Consider the following 22,001-nt stretch of genomic DNA (forward strand, 5'->3'; position numbering starts at 1 on the left):
TTTTTTTTTATTCTTTATATATATATATGTACATATATATATAATATATTATCTATCTAATTTTCCGTTTAACTTCATGGAAATGAAATATTTCCTTTAATTATGGTGATTTTTACATGTAGTGCATTTGAAAGGCAGCTTCCATTTCTGACAATGCAAAAAATAAGACAAGGAAGGGCAGCAATTGTTGTATGGCTGATAAAGCTTAATCACTGTATGGATAGGAAGATGGTAGGCTTTTTTGTATATTAGAAATAGACCTGAGTTCCACTTTGTCTTTCATAGCTCTTCCTTCGTATCTCCTAGTCCTGAATTCATATTATGAATATTTTCTCATCACATTAATGTCACAGTTATCCTAAATAATTATAGATTCAATTTGAAGGCGGTCTGCTTAAATGTCTATTAACTTATCTTGTAAACACCAGGACAGTAAGAGTTCAGAAGAAAACCTCGTAGTTTTGCAGAATGAGATTTATGCTTCCTGACTCTCAGACCTGATATATCACTAGAGTGAGTTTACTAGCTCCAATTTCAGCTCTCTTGTAGCAAACAAATATTGACACTTTTTCAAGTTCTTTGTGTAGATAATATCTTACAGCTATCAGCATTTCCCATCATTCTTGGCCTGAGACTATAGAAATAGTCACAGAGATACTCCATCATTAATTGGTTTTTTTAGTGAAACTAAATCAGAGAAATAAAAAAATGGTAGACCATATTTAATGTATGCATTTGTTAGTAATTTATAGATTAACAGACAAAGTAGGCGTAGCATTTGTAATAAGTATAAATATGTACAAGTACATATGGTGTGAATATGAGAAAAAAAAGGTGAAAGAAACAACCCCTAGCAGTTATTAAAGACACATGACACATTAAAACTTAAAAAGTGAAAAGTCTGTTCAGGTTAAGCACCTATAAAAAGCATTAACATTCAGAAAAACAAGAATGTGAAATTAATTAGTCTTCCTTTAAAGGAGACTTTTCCAAAGACTGGAGTTCTTGTGATTTATGTTAAGCTGCTATGGGAAAAACAGTTCTACTTATTTGTTGACCCATTCATCTGGGCTTACTGTACTTATTTATCACCCTGTTAATTCAGACAGATGTGATGTCATCTCTCACTGCTCTCACCCAGCCTCACTGTGCTGCAGTTAAGTTAAATCACTGGAAAAGAGCAGTCAGGAGCATAGAAGAGTCCTGTGATTGAAATTAGGTGCAATTTCCAGCTGAACATTCCTGTGATTTTGAATGAACACAAAAGTGAATATACAGATTTGTTTCTAAGAGAGCAAGAACATGAATTAATTTATTTTGTAACTATGTCCTGTATATATGGCTTCAGTCAGTGATCATATTTTAATAAGTACCATCTCTCCATTGTTTCCATTACTTCGTAGCACAAAACTGTTACTACACCAACTTTTTTTCCTCAAGGGAGTTGTGAACAAATAATTCATTAAGTGCCTAGAAAAGGGGGACACAGTATAAACATCAAAGGTAAGAATGAGTAAGCTCAGGAGCACGGTGTGCTGGCAACAAACATAAGACAAAATAGAAATATCATGGCCATACCAAAATATGGTAAAAAAAACATATTTGGAATCAGAAGACAACACTGGTAGAGAACCACCACAGCGAGCAGTGCTGGAGCACTTCACTGTTAGGAGAGGCTCAGGCAGTGGAGCTCACCAAGCCCAGAGAAGGGAAGGCTTTTGAGGGGGTGTCCCTCGTAGTGCCCAAAGCACCCGCAAGTATATCGATGAGGAGGTGGAGCGTGAGCCTGGTGTAGGATGAGAGGCAGGAGGGACAAGTTAAATAAGGGAGGTTCAGGGAGGAGATGATGGGAAAATATTCCCCCCATGACCAGTGAACCAGAGGCACAGGAAGGCTGAACAGTCTCCATCCTTGGAGTTTATTCAGTTTATCCACCTGCATAAAGTCCTGTCCAGTCTTCACAGACTGTAACTGACCCTGCGTTGAGCAGAGGGTTGGACTAGAAACCTCCTGAGAATCTTTCCAACTTTACTCATCTCTTGATCCTAAAAACAGAATAAAATATTGACCTCAGTTATGAGAAAAGAAGATTGCAGTTTCAATATTCTGGAAATATCTCAACTCCAGAGTTGAAAGTAAACTACGTTTCCATTTGAAAGTATATTAAAATAAGATCATTCATACTGTTTTCATTATATTGCAAAACAGAGGATCCAGCTCCTTGTTCTGGAGCATCAGGATGTGGATTAGCAGGGACAATAGTGAGTAAACAGATGTAGCTTTGAAACCAATGGTAATACAGACTTACAAAAAAGCCTGGTAATATAGAATGATGGTTACTGATAAATCTAAATATGAAAGACAGGTTGCAAAACCTACTAGTGAGCTTCCTGGAAGTGTTCTAGCTACATTTTTGTGTGATCTTATTGATCTGCACGTAGCTGATTTGCCTTCAGAGGTGTATATGTATCTCTCAGATTCACCTCCAGGGCCAAATTTGATCGTAAAGTTTGGTCAACATATTGCATCATCATCTGGGTTTTAGAATGTTCTTGATGAAATACACAGCATATCAAAGGTATAGATTTCAAAAGCAGCTATACTCCTGAAGATTAATCTATCAATAAAAATCAAAATTTTGATCTGCATCATTACTGAGCTGCTCCCCAGTAAATCATTAGAATTTGAGTGCATATATGCCTTTGCAGATCTGTAGTACTTCCTTGTTGATGACTGTTTTTAGAAAACATTAACCACAAAATGTGTCATGATTAAAATCAGATAGATGAGAAGTTGGTTATTTTATTTATAAGTGAATCTACAAATAAATGTATAGTTTGTTGTTAAACGTTAGACTGAAAGAGAAATTCTGAAGGTATTTGGATCTCTTTCACAAAGATGAGCGTTGGCTGGATTCTGTTAAGTCACAACTGCTTTTAGAATCCATTGTTGTGAAAAGATTAGTAAGAATAAACTTTAATTTTAGTTGCAAGACGGGCTAGAGGGCTTTTATGGCTGTGAAGAGCGTACAGAAGAAGATTGTAGCAGGCCCTGAAATACCATAGATCTCCAACAGTCTAGTTGCCAATAGTCATCACATTAATTGTTTCATAAGGTCAAACTTTACAACCCAGTTACTATCATAGATAATTCATTCAGAGATATTTTATCTATTTCATCTTTCGTATATCTGAATTTGAGAGCTACTTTTGCAGAATTACAGTTTGGAAAGCAATTCAATCCACATCCAACTTAATTTCTTAAAATGACACAAAAATATATTGTTGCATGTAAGCAGAAGTCAATGATAACTGCAAAGTTTTGTACCCACGTCCCTTAAGTTTGTAGCTGAAAGTAAGGATATAGTTTTGAGAGACTGTGAAACCAATGTTTTGCCTAAGTTCTCTCATGAAATAGGTCAAGTCCCAAGAGATGCGTAGAGATCATTTTTCTGTGTGTAAACCTAAAAGTTCACTGGGAACTTTTGGAACTGAATAGGTTCTGTGTTCATTTACTTTGTTCTAGATGTATTGACTACCATAAGCACCTATACAACATCCTAAAACATTTTTAAAAAAGCAGAAAACACATCGAAATATGTTTTTAATTATTTTATTCCTATACTAAAATATCTGTTTCTAAAGTTGGAAAAATACATTCTACAGTATTGCTGTGAAACATTAAAATAATTTCTAAAAGAGATAGTAAAATTAAATAAAAAACAAACTATCTGTAGAGAAAGTGAATGCAAAGAATGGCCCCCTGGATTAACTACTCAAGGAGAGGTCGTCCCTTAGCATTCTGAAGACTTTTTCTGGTATTTTCTGTACTTACAAACCAAACTAACAACATGGCAATTCTATTGCAATAAAAAGAACAGGAATTAACCTAAATTGGTTATATCAGTATAGCCTTTTGAGATTTATCATACTCCAAATTCATCTACCATAATGGGTGTATTTTTGTACCTTAAAAGAAGAAAAGAAAAAAGGGAAAGAAAAGAAAAGCATTTTTTTTCCTTTTTCCCTCACAAGTAGCAGTAAGAAATTCAGGGGAGATGCCTGCCTACACAATATGAAAAGCTTAAGGCTCTCTGACTCACCATGGTAAAAAAAAGTATTACAAAATCAGAAGGCAAAAGAATCAAGTAGGTTGCATTGAGATAAGGCAGCATGGGACCTTTCACTCATGTAGAACTGACTGAAAATGTGTAAGAGAAATAGCAGGTAGAAGAAATTAAAGAGAGGCCAAGAAGCATAATGAGGTTCGAAGGGGTGGATCTGAAGGTAAATCTCCAAATGTACACAGTAATTCCTCATCTGAACTATTCTGGCTATCAGAACTGCTGGATCTTCACATACGTCTATCACTCCTTGAATACCACCATTTGAAATCATGCAGTTCTGTTTTTATTACAAAATCTCTCTCAGTGACTGTGCAACTGTCACAAACAAACAGCAAACAGCAAACTGTGACTGTGTCTGTACTCTGACCTTGCTTATTGGCCAAACAAGACAAACATAAAGTAATTTTTTATCTCAATTGAAAAATCCAGAGTAAGGATATGATTACCATTGCTTATATTCCATACGCTGAATGCAGCTGTATGTGAGTGTAGCTTATATCATTTTCCTGTTAGTGCATTTGGCCTTGTTTATATGTGTATTTATTTATGTTTTCCTCAGGCTATTTTGAATGTCTCTGGGAAGCTGAAGAAGATGCATGGCATGTTCTAAAGAAATGCAATAAAAGATAATATAGCATATTTTTTCCATGCCTGGGTATATTAATTCTTGCTTACATCAGAAAATACACAAAACAAATTGTAAGCAAGGAATCATTTTGAATCAGATTATGCATGAATAATGATACACGGTCTCATCTCAGATATAAACAACAGAAAAAAGTAGTTTTATTGCTTATGGTTTTAGGAAACATTTCTCTTTTTCAAACAAAAATGCTCAGTTTAATAAATACATTTTAAAAAATGGATTCATTTATCTTTTGTTTCAAGAATAATAAATAACCATAAAAACTGCGCTTAGCCCCAAAACAGGTATGACTATTTCACAAGTAGTTGTCTTGGTGATGGAGTTTGACCTTGGCTTTATGATACTGATGTCCGTTTTCTTTAAAAATGTTTATGGTTTCTTCTTTGCCTGCAATGACTTTTACACTAACTGTTGATCTGCTTCTGATGCAGAGCTTATCAATGAGGAAATTCCTACTAGTATCACTGGGTTTATGTGTCAGCCTCTGTAGGCTTGATCCTTTTGCCAGTGAAGTTTCCTGCAAAACTTAAACACGCTTCAGGGTCTCATCTCACCGGGATGTTTGGACATCATTACACGCAGTCACACTTTATTTCTTCATTCATCTATACAGACTGGAAGGAGCAGTCCTTGAGAGCAGCTCTGCAGAGAAGGACCTGGGGGTCCTGATGGATGACAAACTTAACATGAGCCAGCAGTGTGCTCTGGGCTCCATCATGGGAGGGGTGGCCAGCAGGGACAGGGAGGTGATTGTCCCTCTCTACTCTGATCTTGTGAGGCCCCATTTGGAGTACTGTGTCCAGGTATGGAGCCCCCGGTACAAGAAAGACAGAGGTCTGTTGGAGAGGGTCCAGAGGAGGGCCACAAAGATGATCAGGGGGCTGGAGCACCTCCCCTACAAAGACGGGCTGAGGCAGCTGGGCTTATTCAGCCTGGAGAAGAGAAGGCTGCGGGGTGACCTCACTGCAGCCTTTCAGTACCTGAAGGGAGCCTATAAACAAGAAGGGAGTAAACTCTTTGAAAGGGTAGATAACAGCAGGACAAGGGGAAATGGTTTTAAGTTGAAAGAGGGAAGATTTAGGTTGGATATCAGGGGGAAGTTCTTTACCAGGAGAGTGGTGAGGTGCTGGAATGGACTGCCCAGAGAGGTTGTAGATGCCCCATCCCTGGAGGTGTTCAAGGGCAGGTTGGATGGGGCCCTGGGCAACCTGGTCTAGTAAATGGGGAGGTTGGTGGCCCTGCCTGACAGTGGGGTTGGAGATTCATGATCCTTGAGGTCCCTTCCAACCCAGGCCATTCTGTGATTCTGTGATTCATTGACATTTCCTAGTCTGTTGCATCTGATTTTTTTTTTCTATATAAGAATGATTTTTAAAAAGATGCAGAGTTTAAAAAGTCAGAGTTACTTGTTTTGTTTTGTTTTGTTCTTTACATGATTTTTTTTCCTTACTTTTTAATCTTTATTCTGGAAAAAAAAAGGCATTATGTTCAGGATACAGATTCAGTTTAAGGATATGAGTTTAGAAAGACATTTTTCTTTGCTCTCATTGAATAAAGCTTCTGACATGTTTGCAGGATCGAGGTTTTGTAATTTGTAACCCTGATCTGGCTGCACGTACAATTCTAATAAAGTTTAATGAACATTATTAAAAGTTTATATGCAAGCAAATAGGGTTGCACATTTGGAGTAGTCGTTACTGCCCTCCAAAACAGAAGTAGCTTGAGGTAGCTCTGGTTTTCTGCTTGTGGAAATAGGGGCATCAGGACACCAAAGAGACTCTTCCAAACATAAAACCTATAATAATCTGAGGTTTTGAAGGGGAAGCAAAACTTCTTAGTTTGCAAAGGAGGATAAGTAATAACGCTTCCATGCAGTAATACTTTGGATATAAAAATACATCGCTGTAATAATGTCCAACCTATTAGTAGTCTTAAGGGTAGATAGAGAACAGGCCGCGCATCCCTGAAGAAACAGCTGGCTGACAGCAGTGAGCACTAGGAAGGAACAAGCTCCGAATTCAGTTGCCTGTCCTGCCATGAACCATATTTCATAGCTGTTTCTCAGTCAATGCCTAACTGTTGGGAAAATACTACGAATACTAGTAAAAGGTTTTAACTGAAGCCAACCTAGCAGTGCAAAACCAAGTTAGCTTCACTTCACTGTTGCCTAGGCTTATCTTTGTCATATATAACTCAGAAGAAAACACTGCTGGAAGATTTGCTCAATAAAAGTTACCAGAACTCAAGTAGTTACTCCTATGAACTAGATTTCCATCTGAGACTTAAGTCTGAGTGTCTGAGTGAGACCAGAAGGTCTCATCTGGAAAAGATGGCCAAGTGAATAAGGTGATTTTTTTGGAATCTCCTTGGTTTCAGGGAGGTTAGTACTGCAAATGAAGTTCCCTGCGTACTTAACTCTTTGCTGAATTAGGTATTGTAAACTCTCTGGGGGAGGACCCACGTTTTTTTTTTATTTGTCTGTAAAGTGCCATGTATACCTTTGGCACTGTATAAATAAATAATAATAATAAAAACAATAAAAACCATCTAGGGATTAAGAACGCCTTTTAAAGAGGCCAAATGTTCTTCACATAAATCTTGGATCTAATTTGAGCTCTAATAAGCTCCATTTCCTGCTTTTCCAATATTTTTAAGCCGCATTGCAATAGCTATCTTTTTTTTTTTTAACAGTTGTTTTAAGAGGGCCCTAAGGCAAGCATCTAATCAACCTAATGGAATTTTCCATGCAGTTAAGTGTTTTATTCAGCTCAAAACATTGTCTTTGATTAGACTTAGCACCTTCCCTTTTGCCCTTTTACATTATTTTGGCAGGCTCTGCAGGTGTAAAAGCTCCATCTCCACTGCAGCTCCATCATATGTGAAGTAGCCTTGTTGTGTGTGCTTCCATGGCTGCCTCAGAACCGTGGGAGAAAACTTCAGAGCCAGTTCTGCAGTTCCAGTCCCAGCTTTGGATCTGACCATGCTACCTTCTAGATGAATGACAGCCCTTTGTACATGGTACTCAGGTCAGATTTAATTATTTAACTCATATCCTGCTAGTAACCATGTAGTACTGAATGCAGCCTCTGCTGACGGTCCTAGGATACTTGTCTGGAGTCTGGGAAGCCTCTGCAGCCTTCACTGAACCTTAGTCGCCATGTTGTGCTAAGTCCATGCTTGATTAATTACAGCTGGCTCTGGTACATCTGTGTGAATTATAGCCCTCTTAGATGGCAGTGTGTTTTTTATTCTTTAGGTAGCGGGCAGTTCAGGTGCTTTAAACCAACTTCTTTAGCCCTTCAACCTTTTTTTCTTGGTTTTCCAGTATGAAAATTGGCTTGAATCATATGAGGGTATAGCTTATTACATTATGCTTAATATTTACCCACCTCATGAGATGTTGTGAGGATTTTTAAAGTAATATTTATACAGCATTTTGAAGATGAAAAGCATTGCATAAGTGGTAATTATTATCTACATTTATTTTCATGCCTCAGTTGAAACATCTTTTTCTCTTTGTCTAAGATACTTAATTTTTCTTCTTCTTCTTTTATTTTTTTTAATCCCTGTGCTATTTAACTTCATATGGGATTTTGGGATGTGATGTTGGATAAGGGGCCGTACAGGTTATTTTATACTGTGTCAGATGGTTCCTTTTGCTTTTTTTTATCCAATAAACTGATGCTTTCAGCATCCCAGTTTGCAACCAGAGGTTTATTCATGCCAGAAGAAAGGAATAGTTTGATTGTTCAGGAAATCAGCCAAGAACTCAGAAGGCCGAGACTTTCTCCATTCTGAAACAGGTTTCTTGTTTGACATTGGAAAAGTCACCTAATTTCTTCATATCTCACCTGGCCATCTGTAAAGCAGAAATGATGTTTCCCTACTGCGTACTTAGGTAGTAATATTACTTTTCTATATTAGGCAGTGTTCACAAGTGTGATAGGATAACCAATATACTTCAAAAGGCATTGTTAATCTCCTGTGTGCAGATCACTCAAAGGATCCAGTGACTTACAAAATGGATATGAGGCCTACAGTTCAGAAAAATACATGCTAATTTAATACTCACTTAAGGGAGAGGTTTTCTACCTTCTTTAGGGAGAATCAGTAAACAGTCACATCATAATAACCAATGGACATATCTCCATGGTCTCTGTGAATGTCTACTCACAAGCAAGAAGATAAATACAGTACTTCTTGTTCAGGCCTCAGAAAATTTATGAAGTCAATTCTGTGAATTCTACTTTGGATACACATTTGTGTAGTTTTGTCTCAAATATAAGTAGTCATTTACCTGCAGTCCATTCATGCCATAATATGGAAAGGCATGTTTTCAGGGGGGCTTACATGTCACATTGATTCCTAGTGATGGACCATATATGAACAATTAAATTTAGGAACTTACATGTCTATCCACTTCTCTAGATGGAGGCTGGTATATTTAAATTATTCCCAACTACAAGTAGCTTGGCGAAAATATAAAGGCATTGTGCAACATATGATCAGATAAAGACTTCTAAACACAGTCATGCCTTTATTATTGTTACTTGAACAATATGCAATGCTGAAAATGTAGGTAAGATGGAGATCAAAACGTATCATATTTTAACTGAATTCAGTTATGCTTTTCAAATGGTTCTTCTATCCCAGTGGGAATGATCCATGGCAAGATAATGTTGCTTAATAGTTTTATTTCTAAAATGCACCTTCTTCTCTCTATGCATGCAAGTGCTTTACAGCTCAATAAAAACCATTGTGAAACAGGCACTAAAACATTATCCTAAAAATCATTTCACTTTCTTCCTTAAATGTAGCCGTTAAAGTAATAAAAAGAGATCTACACAAGGAAAAATGGAGAAACAGAAGTTTGCATGTGGCAGTAACAGATAGTTGTAATCGTGTTGAAGTTTCTATCAGTTGCAGTTTCACTATCTTGCAATTGTACTCACTATACCCAGATACCACACTTCTCTCTGACATAAGATTTGTTGCTTAGGAAGGTAGGTATTTGCTGAGTGTATTCCTTTTGAAGAATGAAGTTATAATCTATGAATGGCTCTAAATTCTTAATACTTTTGCAGCTGTTAATACTCAAAAAATTAAATAGATTTTTCCTGGAAGCTAAACCAGTCATGTCTTTGTATTCCTATCCAGTTCTGATGTTCTTCTCCAGAATATCCAATATTGAAGATGAAATGTGAGCTTCAACATAGTCAAGGGAATTGCCTTATTTAAAGGGAGGGATTCATCCTAACTTCTTAAATCTATCTTTATTTAGTATAGGAGATGTAAAGGTATCATAGAATGTTTTTAGTATGTTCAGTCTTCTCTTACAAAAATAAATATTGAGAAACAAAGTTGTCATACTATAAGAGACACTCAAAATGAAAGCTTGGACATTGTGCCTACAAGCACTGTTTTTATGGGTAAAAATGATGGATCGTGTTAAATCCAGTATCACTGTGGCAGTAGATCTGCACATCAAATACTAATCTCTTAGCTGATGGCACCACTTATAGAAACCAGTTTTCAGAAATTGTGTGCCAACTTGCATAACAGAGAACGCCAAAGTATTCCATTTTATTTTCATTTTATTTTTGTTGTGCTATTTACTGGCTTGTGACAGACATATTTATTTTAAACCTGCACATTGCTATCATTAAGCTGCCAGAAGACTCGTTCCTCAACTGAAGTTTCTACAGACATACAAAAGATTAAAATTCTTCAAAAATGAATTTGTTTGCAATTCACACTGTGTGATGATGCAGAAGTCTTGGGGCAGTAATGTGAAATCACAAGTAAGAAAGAATAGCTTCCTTCGGATATTCCTTTGCCTAAAGTATGAAGCTGAAAATTCATACAGTGTGAGAGCTCCTAAGAAAGTCAAAACAGAGATAAGAGGTACTGAACAGCCCAGATTAATTTATCTTCACTTGTTGGTTTGGCAGTTCAAAACTTTCTGAAAAGACACCTAGAAATATAAAAGCAGGGTGGTAAAATCTCAGTATTACAGAACCAAACGTGCTTACTAAACATAAAAAGGAAGTTATCGTACCAGGTAGATCCTGGGTGTAAAGGGTTGTTTTTAACCCTTGGTATTTATCAGGAAACAAGAAGATGACAGGGAATTATTTCCATTGGGTTAATAGCTGTGGTTAAACTGCTCAGTTTCAATACCCTGTTTGGTATTTTAATGTGTTTACCATCCATGAGCCCAGAACAGCTATGTGGGACTCCTAATAAGCAAGGCTTTGAGCAGAGATCTCACTAAAGCAAAGTGTCCAATGAGGGATCTTTGCAGTCTTAGAAACCTCATCAGCTGTCTGTAGCCATTACCTGGAGTGGTCTTTCATTTGTTTCAATGTGAAGAGTTCTTTCCTAGTTTGAAAAACCTTCACACATTACAATATTTTTTTCCTCCTTCACTGGTGGAAGTCTTGCATTAGTTTCCACTCAAGTTTTCACCTTGACATCATTTGTAATAATGATCTTTTTTCATACTTCTCCTCATATCATTTCTCATGAGCAGAGTGCATTTCTGTAAATGAATTCAAGCTAAGCGCTTGCAAATGTTAAAGGTATTTCAAAGCCAAATCCAACTCTATCTAAACTATCTATCACACTCCAACTCCATCTAAATTTTACAGTCCTTAATGGAATTTAATACAAGATGTGTGTATGAAGCTTTGGCTCCATTAAATGATTAGCAAATTTATAGTTGAAATGAACAGGACAAATACTCTTCCAAATTGTCAATAGCTCCAGCCCCTAACAGGTTTTGAAATAAGGATCTGGATGTGCATCCTGCTTTATTAGTTTCTGTTGACAAGTAATTTTAACTTTACAAAGAGCTTTTTGCTTACATTTCACCTAGCTACTGTCCCAACCAAATTTGGCTTTCCTAAAACAATCTGAGAATTTAAATGAGTCTCCTGTCCATGCACATTTGTAATTTTTGTACTACTCATTTCTTTTTTTGATAGCACATTGTTTTATCCTTTCAGTCTTTAAAAAAAAAGAACAGAAAAGAAAAACCTGACACAAAAGTGGATTTTTTTTATTGCATTTCATTTTAAGTCGTCTTTTTAAAGATCTGTCATTTATACAATGACAAGAAAACTTTCTAAATTGGAACTAATTTATGAATTCCTTCTTTTTGGCATAATGTCACTTTGCAAGTTAAAATGATAATGACTGGAAAGATCACATATGTTTATCTAAAAAAAGAAGAGGGGTTTTAAGAGTTTGCTCTCATTAGAAATTTTTGCAAACTCTGTACACAGCAAGCATTACAGATTTTTTTGAGTGCAAGAATGATTAAGTTACAGTTTAAGTAAAAACTGTAGATGAAAAAGGTAGTTTGAAGACAACAAAATCTCTTTGCCTGACACCTATAGCTGGGTGAAATATCCATATTTTAATTGTGTGATTGCTGGAATGAAAACTAATTTTGTTACCAAACCAACCCCTATGAACACTCCGTATGTGTGAGTGGATTCTTCCTACTCACCTTCCATTCATATGCAATCCAGTATTCATAAAATACTGTGGTACCAGACAGTGGATGTGGTGAGAGGTTACAGTACTGAGGTGCATAACTAAGTCCTTCCAATGATAAAGTAAAATTGTGTGTTGCTTTTTAAGTAACTTCTGCATTGTAACGGAGTGACTTAGGAATATGCCTCCAAATGGCTTACAGCAGAACTAAGGCGCATTGGAATATTTTCTGACTTCTATCTTTTCATTACAAGAATTGTAATGAAGTAGAATTAATATCATTATGCTCACAATATGCCCGTTGCCTGAGGGGAATGCTGTCGACTGATCTAATAATACCAGAATCGCATCCTCACACCAATATAAAATGCATCCATGTGTTTCTTGTCAAGACCACTGGTGGCACAAGTCCTTGATCCAGGCAAATAATAGTCTTTAAAGCTGTACAGAAGCAAAGCTTCATTTGGTTCTGTTGCTGCGTACTGTACTTTTCCTTCCCCTGCCACTTTTGAATTTCACATTATTACGAGTAATGTTGGCATTTCTCCATATGCTCTCTCTTGTAAGTGAAGATATCAGGTTTTTTCTTGTGTTTTTTTTTCAATGCCTCGTGATGCATTCTTCACCACTGAAGTGTGTAGTAGGATGAAGAAGGTGTTAGTGTGTCTGTGTTATAAAAAAGGAAGAAATGCTTCCTCAGATGCTTTCTTTTTTCAAGGAAGATTTAAGTATTTTTAAACCAAATATTTTAAAATAATTTTGTAAAGATTTGGAAAATACTGCAGAACCTCACATGAGGTTTTCTGATGCTTTGTCTAGACACAATGGATTCAGCACAAATTTAGATTGCAAGTGAATAAAGGAACAATTTCTACCTTATATTACCAAAAAAAAGCTGTTGCATGGGCTAATGTTTTCATGTTAATCTCCTTTTGATTTTAACTGTCACAACACAAAAATCTTTCTGGTATCTGATGCAAAAATATACAAAAATAAGACACAAAATATAAATATGAGTAGGATGCACATAAAAAGATTCAGACTACATTGCTTCCTATTGAAGTCACTCTGTGGATTGTTCTTCTCCTTTGTGACTATGAAGCAAGTTCCTTTCAAGGGTTTTCCTGTGACAGCATGCATAGCTAAGCGCTGTGTCACTGGCAGAGATCCCCCTTGAATGGTGGTCTGTGAACATTGGTCATATTCTCAGAGGTTCCACTGTGGTGCCATGATTGTGCTACTTTTATTGAGTAAACACAGCTTTTGAGGACCTGCTGTTTGAGACATGACCAAATTTACCAAATTATTATCTTATTTGCAGTACAAGCAAGAGACAAAGCATGTTTGGGGTTTGTTTGTTGTAGAGACAAAAAAAACATTGTGAGTTTTCTTTCATTTCTCGTAGGCAAAATGTAGAAGGCTTGTCAGCTGTAATGCCCTTCTCATTCCTGTGCTTAAGCTTCTTTAGATACAGCTATTCATTACAAAACTTTGCAAAAGCCTATCCTGTAGAACAAATCTTTCTGATACCTCAGCTTGGGATGGCAAAGGCCTGCTTTGCAGAGATGTTTCTGCCAGTAACTACAATTTCAATTCCTCAGTAACGAAAAATAGGCCTTACCTATTCTAGATCACTGGGACAAAAAGGAGGTTACAAAACAAGAAAAGAGAAAATGTAGAGCAAAAGCCATCCTTTCTGTGAGGTACTCATATTGATATTATTGAAGCACGCAATTATCCTGTAATGTTTTTCACTCTATAGTCAGTGAAGATGAAAGCATCAGCAGGAAGACTACAGTTAGGTAATGTGCCCATAAGCTGTTACACAAAGCTTCAAATCAATAGTGAAATATGAAAAGTGAATGTAAGAACAGGTGCTGCAGCTGGCTAATTCATGTAAGAAAGAAAATTTCTGTCACAAATCTGAAGTACTGGAGGATGGGAGTGTCTGTGATTAACAATATATTAAAAGCCTTTTCAGAGAAAATAAGTGATCCTGAGCTATCTGGATCCTATCCAGATTTCTTTGGAAGTGCTCTAATATAAGGATAATTGAAAGCCCATCTCTGGATAAAGATTTAATGTTAATCTTTATTCTGAGAGCAGAAGTCTCTCCTTTCACTGTACATTTGCTGTCACATTTATAGGATCATGTCCTTGACCTGTTTACTTTTAGTTCTTTCATTACAAAGATATTTTAAGAAGTTCTGAGATGCTCTGAGGTGTATGCTGCTAAATGTCCGCAGTGTTTGTGCAATCAATTCAGGATGTTTTATGAAACAGAGAAACCATAAAAAATGATTTTAGAAAGTTTTCCTAAACCAGATTGTATACATCCCTTATCCGTACACATGGATAAAAGTGTCCTAGAAATTATGTATGTAAAACCATAGGAGTGATTTGCAGATGGAGTTGCAAATTTTCTGCCTCCCTCTGTGTAGAACTGGAGCATTACTTAGGAGACCATACAAGGGCTGTGTGCTAATTGTCCCAAGCATTTGTAAAGCCATAGCAGCACGCAAGGGTTTGTTCATGGGTGTTTTGTTGTTCCTTCCTCAGAAGGAAGTTCCTCAGACAGAGTTGTGATGATGAAAGATTATTTTGTTGTATTTTTCTGGTTTTCAAGAATGAGGAAGAATCAATACAGACCTGCAGTCTTGATTAGTTCCTCCTTGCTACAATAATTATCTCAATTTCCTTCCAGTATTTGTCTACAACGTAGCGCAGAGAAAACATTTTGCCTGCAGATATCTTTGGATGTTACATGGTGAAAACACTGAGTTTTTGTGATGATGTCGAGGTGGAATGACACCACTGTGGAGGAAAGGATTTTCTTTAGACACATGAACAGAATTTTTGGTGAAAGCTTTGGAACTCTCTGTTTATGTGAGAAGTTTTTTCAATTCCTTTCATTTTGAATGCAGTGTGTCTGTCAGGCAAGGATTAGAAAATGGTAATTTTGGGATGTTCTGCCAGAGCCTGTAGTCTAACTACCTCACTTACCTGGATTTCCTTCTTTCTTCTGTTTGAGCTCCTTGTTCATCTTGGCGTATCTTTGAGCAAGGACACCATGGGAAGACATGATTAATATGAATTATTCAGACCTAGTATAGATACCTTTTTTTCTTTTTTTCTTTTCTTTTTTTTTTTTTTTGGGTGCTGTTACAGCATGTAAGTGCCTACCATGGCCAAGTGCTGTTTTGACTGGATTTCTAACAGGCGCTCTGCCAGAGTCGTAGCTTGTTAGACACAGTTGTAGGAATTCCACCAGAACTTCCAGTGGAATCCCCCAGCTGGTTAAAGGCTAAAGAACCACAGTCAAGCTGCCAAACCCTGGTACTTAGCAGAAATTTTTAAGATTCTTTTTCTTCTGTTCATTTCTGCTTTTAAATAAACCTAGCTTAGCAAAAGTCCATCACAGCCTGGAAGGTCTGAGCAAACAGAAGGCAGTTAGCAAATGGAATTACGTGCAGAAAGGCTTTAATCCCTGCAGCCCTTATGGAACATCTGCTTGAATTACAGGCCATACATAAATTGTGTGTGTGCTTGTTTTTGTCACAGATCCTTCCCCTCCGCCCTCTTTTCCCCACATCTTATATGATACAATGCAAAGAAAAAAAAAAACTACTAATTAGTACTTCCAGCCCCCCCATTAGTGAAACTTGATATGTTTACTAAAAAAATAATTACGACATTCCATTCATAAATCTTTAGCAATGTCAGCATTATACTGATGGAATTATGATGTCCCAGTACAAATTGTCTGACCTGCTTTATGTTCCCCAGCACATAATTAAGGTGGCGGTGTGTTAAAGGAAGTAATTTTGTTCAAAGCTTTGGCACCAGCCGTGCAATGTCTTTTGCTCATATTGCTAACAGTTACCAGTCAATGCAAGGAACTGCCCCATGCTTGGTTCTCAGGCTAGGCATGTTCTTGTAGCTCTGAGCAACAAGCACAAACCTAAAAATAATCTTCTGGACAGTGACTGTGTTGGGATGTGGGGCAAAAGGTCTTACTTTACTCTCATGAGGGTCTGAGCGAGGAAATAAATTAATGAATGATGATAAGAGAAGCTTAAAAGCAGCAAATTTTTTCAGAAATGTTGAAACACAGCTTAATTCCTTTCTTTATAATCTTTGAACTTTCCTGCTGTGTTCTTTGAAGACAGATGTTTTACAAGAATCTCTCACAGTTAGGCTTGTGAATTTCAGTTAGCAAATTTAATTTTATTGCAGACGTCCCTTCTGATTATTGATTATAGAGGACTATACTAGTGTACATTTCTGGAGAAAATATCAGTGGCAACATAGGATGCTGATCCCAAACACAGCTGAGAATGTGCTCAATACTGAAATTCCTGAGTAATCACGTAGTTTTGAGAAACACAAAATATCTTTATGATTCAGTCACACAAATGTCTTCCTCCTCATTGCAGACTGTGATGATGTCTCCAAGCCTCAAACCCTGCAAGCTGGGGCTGAGCCTTTGTGTTTTATGATCTCCAGCCTTTCTCCAATGTTCTGCAGTGATTTCCAGGTACAGCTCATATTTGCAAAATTTCCTGATTTGTAAGACTGCAAGATTTCATTGAGGATACAAAAAAATAATAATAAAGTTGATAAAATGCATAATTGCTAACATGATAAACATGATTAGATGTATTTTATATATATATTATATACTTATATATACACCTCTATGAAGCACTGAAGCTTGAGTAGATCATAGGAAAATTGCTGCTGAGAGTTTAATTTAGGAACTGAATACCCGAGGACCTTGAAGACTGTGGAATTGCCCCTTGACTTCATTAGGCATTAGAGCATGGTTGTAATGGAGACTTGTTTTCTTCTATTCAGAACAAAATCTTCTGCTTTCTTTATTTTTTCTGTCATTTCAATGGAAGAGATATTGATAATGATAATTACAGAATCAGCAAAGTAACCCCAGTGAAGAGGATTAATAATAGTAACATTAATAAAACTGATTATGAATTTCCAGTGGTTTCAATAACTAAATTTTATTTTGTTTTTTATTTTCCTTGTTTAACACTGAGTATGTCTTTAAGCAGCCTCAAGTTCCATCTCTCTTTATATTTCAAAATACTACTGCTACTTTAGTCAGCACGCATCTATTGAAAGGAAGAGGTAGCTATGTGTTGAGAAGCGTGTGCTCATGTTTGAGCATGGCTGAAAAGGGTCAGGAGAACCTTTAGTCTGGGATTTAAGTTGACTTTTCAGCTAGTTACCAGTTAGCTAGCCTGACTGCATGTGCTCTTATGCCATCATTTATACAGTCTCTGCCAGGTTCTTTTGTATGTATAAGAATGTTTCAGAAAAGCTTGCAAAACACATTTTAAAACTCTTTTCCTGCTATAGGAAGGTATGAAACTGGCATTTCTGCTCTGTTCTCTAGACAAACCACATTAACCATAAGAGCATGGCATTTATTTGCAAATTATTTTATTTGCAAAAAGGAGGTTGTGGATGCCCCATCCCGGGAGTCATTCGAGGCCAGGCTGGATGTGGCTCTGGGCAGCCTGGTCTGGTGGTTGGCGACCCTGCACATAGCAGGGCGGTTGAAACTCAATGATCATTGTGGTCCTTTTCGTTTGTCTACTGTTGACTCAAAGCTACAGTCTGTGGTTTAACAAGGCTAAGTGAAAAATACATCTACAGGTATAGAGGTATTTTTTTCAAAATGGTAGATTATAACCTTATACCAATGTGAAGCTGTGTTCCGAAGTCCGGTGCTTCTGAGCTCTAGGAAGTAAGTTGTTCAGAAGATTACCTTGTGAGACCAAACCTACCTGTTACACTTTCCTGTAAAATATCAATTGCTGAATAATTTCCATGTAAATACACTAGCAATTATTAATTGCATTGCAATATTTTGGCTGTTTACAGCCTGTAAATTGAAGCTTTATATATATGTAAATATATTGACTTTAGTGGGAAATGGAAGGATGCTGCTAACTAATAAAACCTGACTTATTCAATTAGCAAAATGTTACACATCTTGTGTTCTTCTAAACATCATAGGATCTCCTAAACATCTATAGGGTTTGTGTTGACTAAACGGTCTTTAGCATTGCATATTGCAATAAGCCTTTTACGTTAAATTGCAATTTGAAATGAACTAGAACAAAAAATTTTACCAGGCATAAGTAGGGTAGTGGCTAAGCTACTTGAAAATCAAAGCTGAACAAAAAAGGGAAAAATCAATGCAGCATTTATTTCTGAACAAAGAAGTTTCAGAGTGGCTGGAACTATTTGACAAATTCTCTGAGTAGAAACAAAACTGACAAAAACGTTTCAACACAATGTTGAAATGCTTCATTTTGAAAATGTCAAAATGAACTGTTTTGACGTTTCTAAATGTTTTGGGTTTGTGCATTGTAATGGAAGCCAAGGAAATGAAAGGCTAAGTTCACAGAGCTACTTGAGGGTTGTGTCCTCCTTTACCAAATAAATGCTGTGAGATGCTGTGGCTCAGGCATATCCCACTTTGCCTACCCTCAAGGAAGCACTGTCACCCTTCCACAGCATTATGTGTACTCCAGTTCTCCTCCAGTTGGTGATAACCCACCATACATGATCACCCTGTTTATCATTGCACAGAAAAAGGATCATTCTCATCTCACAGTACTTTGAGTTAGGAAGACTGCATTTCTTCCCATGCACTGAATCAGGCAAACTGAACATTAACCAAAGACTTTCATGTCTTAAGGAATTGTGCTAGCAGCTGGGCATCAGTTACTCTCGGGTGAATCATCTTTATTCTTCTCTTTTGTAAGGAATATTTAAATTTTGTTTGCTGAAGGGAACTGAATTCATCATAAGGTGTATTTGGAGTATCTTTGGATAATAATCCTTGGGTATCTAATTTATTTTTTACCCTTTTACTTGTTTTTCTCAAGTTAAGTGTCATTTTTAGTGAGTTTTTTTTCTTAATAATGTATTCCCATTCAGTTGTATTGGTTTCTTTTCTTTTTTGTAGGTTTTTTAATTAGTCATCTGACAAACAAGAAATAATCAGTATTTTCAAATTCCATCTCCACAGTTCCATTCATGTCACTAAGCTGTGCCATTCTATACCAAGCAGTGGATTGATTCACTAGATTTTTGCCTTTATTAAGTAAATTACAAATACATATGCTAATGGCTTCACTTTTTCATCACTAATTTTACATCCTTCCATGCTGTTACGCATCTGTTTATCCAAAGATTCATAACTAATTTCACTGACTTAAATGACAGAGCCATAAAGTAATTCCTGCCATAAGGAGCTGAAAGTCTGAGGTCTAGGATTGCAAATCTGATACACTGAGAAACAGTAAGACCCATGCTATATATATTTGCATGTGTTGTATGTATTTGTGTGCATGCACATGTATATTTTTTAAATCTATCGTTTCTGTTCTTTCCAGCTCATCACTGAAAAAGACATAGAAAAAGCAAATTTAGTTTAAAGAAATTATATTAGTGTCTGTTCAAACAATTGTATACAGCTCTCATGTCATTAGTCTCCATGGACATAAGGGAACAGTTATAAGGTTCTTATTTATCTTTTGTCGGAGTTTTGTTGTTCTCATTTACAACTGCATAACTGAAGAAATAGAGCCCAAACTGCACAGAGAAATATTAGATGTACTTTATTAAAAAGGGGGAGTATACCTATGTAACTGATGATTTCATAATGTCAGTCCTCCCATTCTGTCTTAAACTCCCCCAGTGCAAAGCTCGTTATCATGACACTTATGAAAACAAGAGGAGCAGATTTATTTTTCCAACAATGTTCTTCAAGAGCTTCATAATGTTACTTCATAACATGTTGGACTGTGCCCTTTCCCTTTACTTCTCATCGTTTCTATTTGTTGAAAAAAAAAAGTGTAAAACACAACTAAATCTCAATTATCGTGGTACCCAAGGCCATGAGGAAAAATACTATCCAATTATGAGTCCTAAATCTCCTATTCTCAGCCCTATTGGTGATAGCACTGTACACATGTCTGTCTGAAGTTTAAATACATGGTTCAGGTGAAGCTAAAAGCAGGCTTTTATGAAGCTTCCAAGGTCCAGTGAATTTGGAATACTTTGGATTGCTATCCTTATGCTTTGGGTAAGGTCTTTAGATACATTTTCATGGAAAACTGTTCTTTTATTTAACCTGAAATATGTAATATGAGATCTTTATGTACTGAGGTAGTCCTGCTAAATTATGTCCCACTAAAAGGATAAACAAAGCACAGGCTCTGAGCTCTTTCTGCAGTACAAACAGGAAATCAGCTTTAAGAGCACAAGGATGTAGGATGGTCACAGGAATTAAGACATGTGCAAAAATCACTAGATGGGGCTTTTAAGCCTAGATTGTCTTGTAATTTTGTGTCTCACTCTCTATAACGTTAATGAATACATTAAATTTACTCAGTAGAATATGTGCATACGTATCCAGTGTATATATCAGGGAGCCTTCATTTTTCTTATATTTACAGTAATAGTGTCCTAGCAGCATATATGTATATAAAATTAATGCATAATCAGTCTAATAAAAACAGATCAGGAACTCCATCTGATCCTGGTTCAAAATCCTTTGCTGGTTTATTTATAATATCCAGGTGTTTTAATAGAAATTGAGAGATTTATACAGTAAATGATTTCACAGCTTTTTCCCATTTGATTAAGCACATGCATGAGAAGCAAATTTATGTCCCTAAGAAGTTTGCAAGTATATAAATATTTTTAATATATAAAATAAAATGTCTCTTTAAGACATAAAGTATATATTTCTAGTACAAATTACTTTGTTCAACCAAGGGTTTTATTAATTGTAAATATGCAGAAATATATAAGCCAATTATGAGGGTTTTATGAGAGAAGATATGATTCCTAGTGATAATTTTAAATTTATCTTTTTTTGTTAATGAGTTTCTGTGTTGTCTTTAGTGAGTTTTCTGGTAAGCCTTCTATGTATTTCAGCAATACCACATGACTGAAATCAACAGTACTGTTGAAAATTGGATATATGTAGAGAAGTGCACCGTTATGTTCATAGTATTTCTTCTTCCACTTGAAGCTGGAAGTCAGTGGACAAGATATTTTGCAAGTTTCTTTTGGTAGGAGAAAGGCATGTTACTGGCAGAATTTAATGTACTAAATTGAACAAAAGTCAGAAATGTAAGTATGTGGGCTTTTCTTGCTTCAAAAAATGAATATGCAATTTTGAATATAAATTATTGCACGTTACTGAATAAGGTCTGAATTTCAAATCCTAATTGCATCAAAGTGATGTTTAGTCAATGTGTGACTAGGTATTGTTGGTATTCATGTTAAAAAGCCCACTAATACCAGTGGGAAGACTTGTCAACTCCAAGCCAAGCCTTAAATTGGCTAAAATATCCAACTACATGCTATTGGCTATAGTGTTTACACATGTAAAATTTTAAACTCCATTTTAGTAAGATGTGTGGGACTGATGCAAGGATAATATCATATTCCTTTCTTGGTATATGGTGGCTCCTGAATGGATATTACTTGAAAAGGCAGAAAAAGCACTCAATTTCAGTTCTGATATACCTGTATCCTTGAGAAGTACAAATGTATTGATGCTCAGGGCTTTTTAAGTGTGTTTTTCATGGATCTTTGTGAGCTATCTGCTGCTGACCACTTCCAGCTGCTTCATAAAAAATGAATTTAGCCAGACTAGTGCAGGTAGCATATTGTAAAACACCT

At 36.3% G+C, this 22,001-nt stretch overlaps 1 long non-coding RNA gene across 8 annotated transcripts in view; it reads left to right on the plus strand.

Annotated features, from left to right (window-relative positions):
• Positions 1–22,001, plus strand: part of LOC100858601 — a 126,831-nt gene that overhangs the window by 23,829 nt on the left and 81,001 nt on the right. For 7 of the 8 annotated variants that reach the window (XR_006931240.1, XR_005862884.2, XR_006931244.1 and 4 more), the window contains exon 2: positions 16,709–16,809. This is a non-coding gene — a long non-coding RNA (uncharacterized LOC100858601). Of the gene's footprint in view, positions 1–7,604; positions 7,799–16,708; positions 16,810–22,001 lie in introns of all 8 variants that reach the window. The other variant, XR_005862883.2, reaches the window with a different exon arrangement.

The sequence above is a fragment of the Gallus gallus genome, chromosome 11 (assembly GCF_016699485.2).
Source record: "Gallus gallus isolate bGalGal1 chromosome 11, bGalGal1.mat.broiler.GRCg7b, whole genome shotgun sequence".
NCBI classification, from domain to species: domain Eukaryota; kingdom Metazoa; phylum Chordata; class Aves; order Galliformes; family Phasianidae; genus Gallus; species Gallus gallus.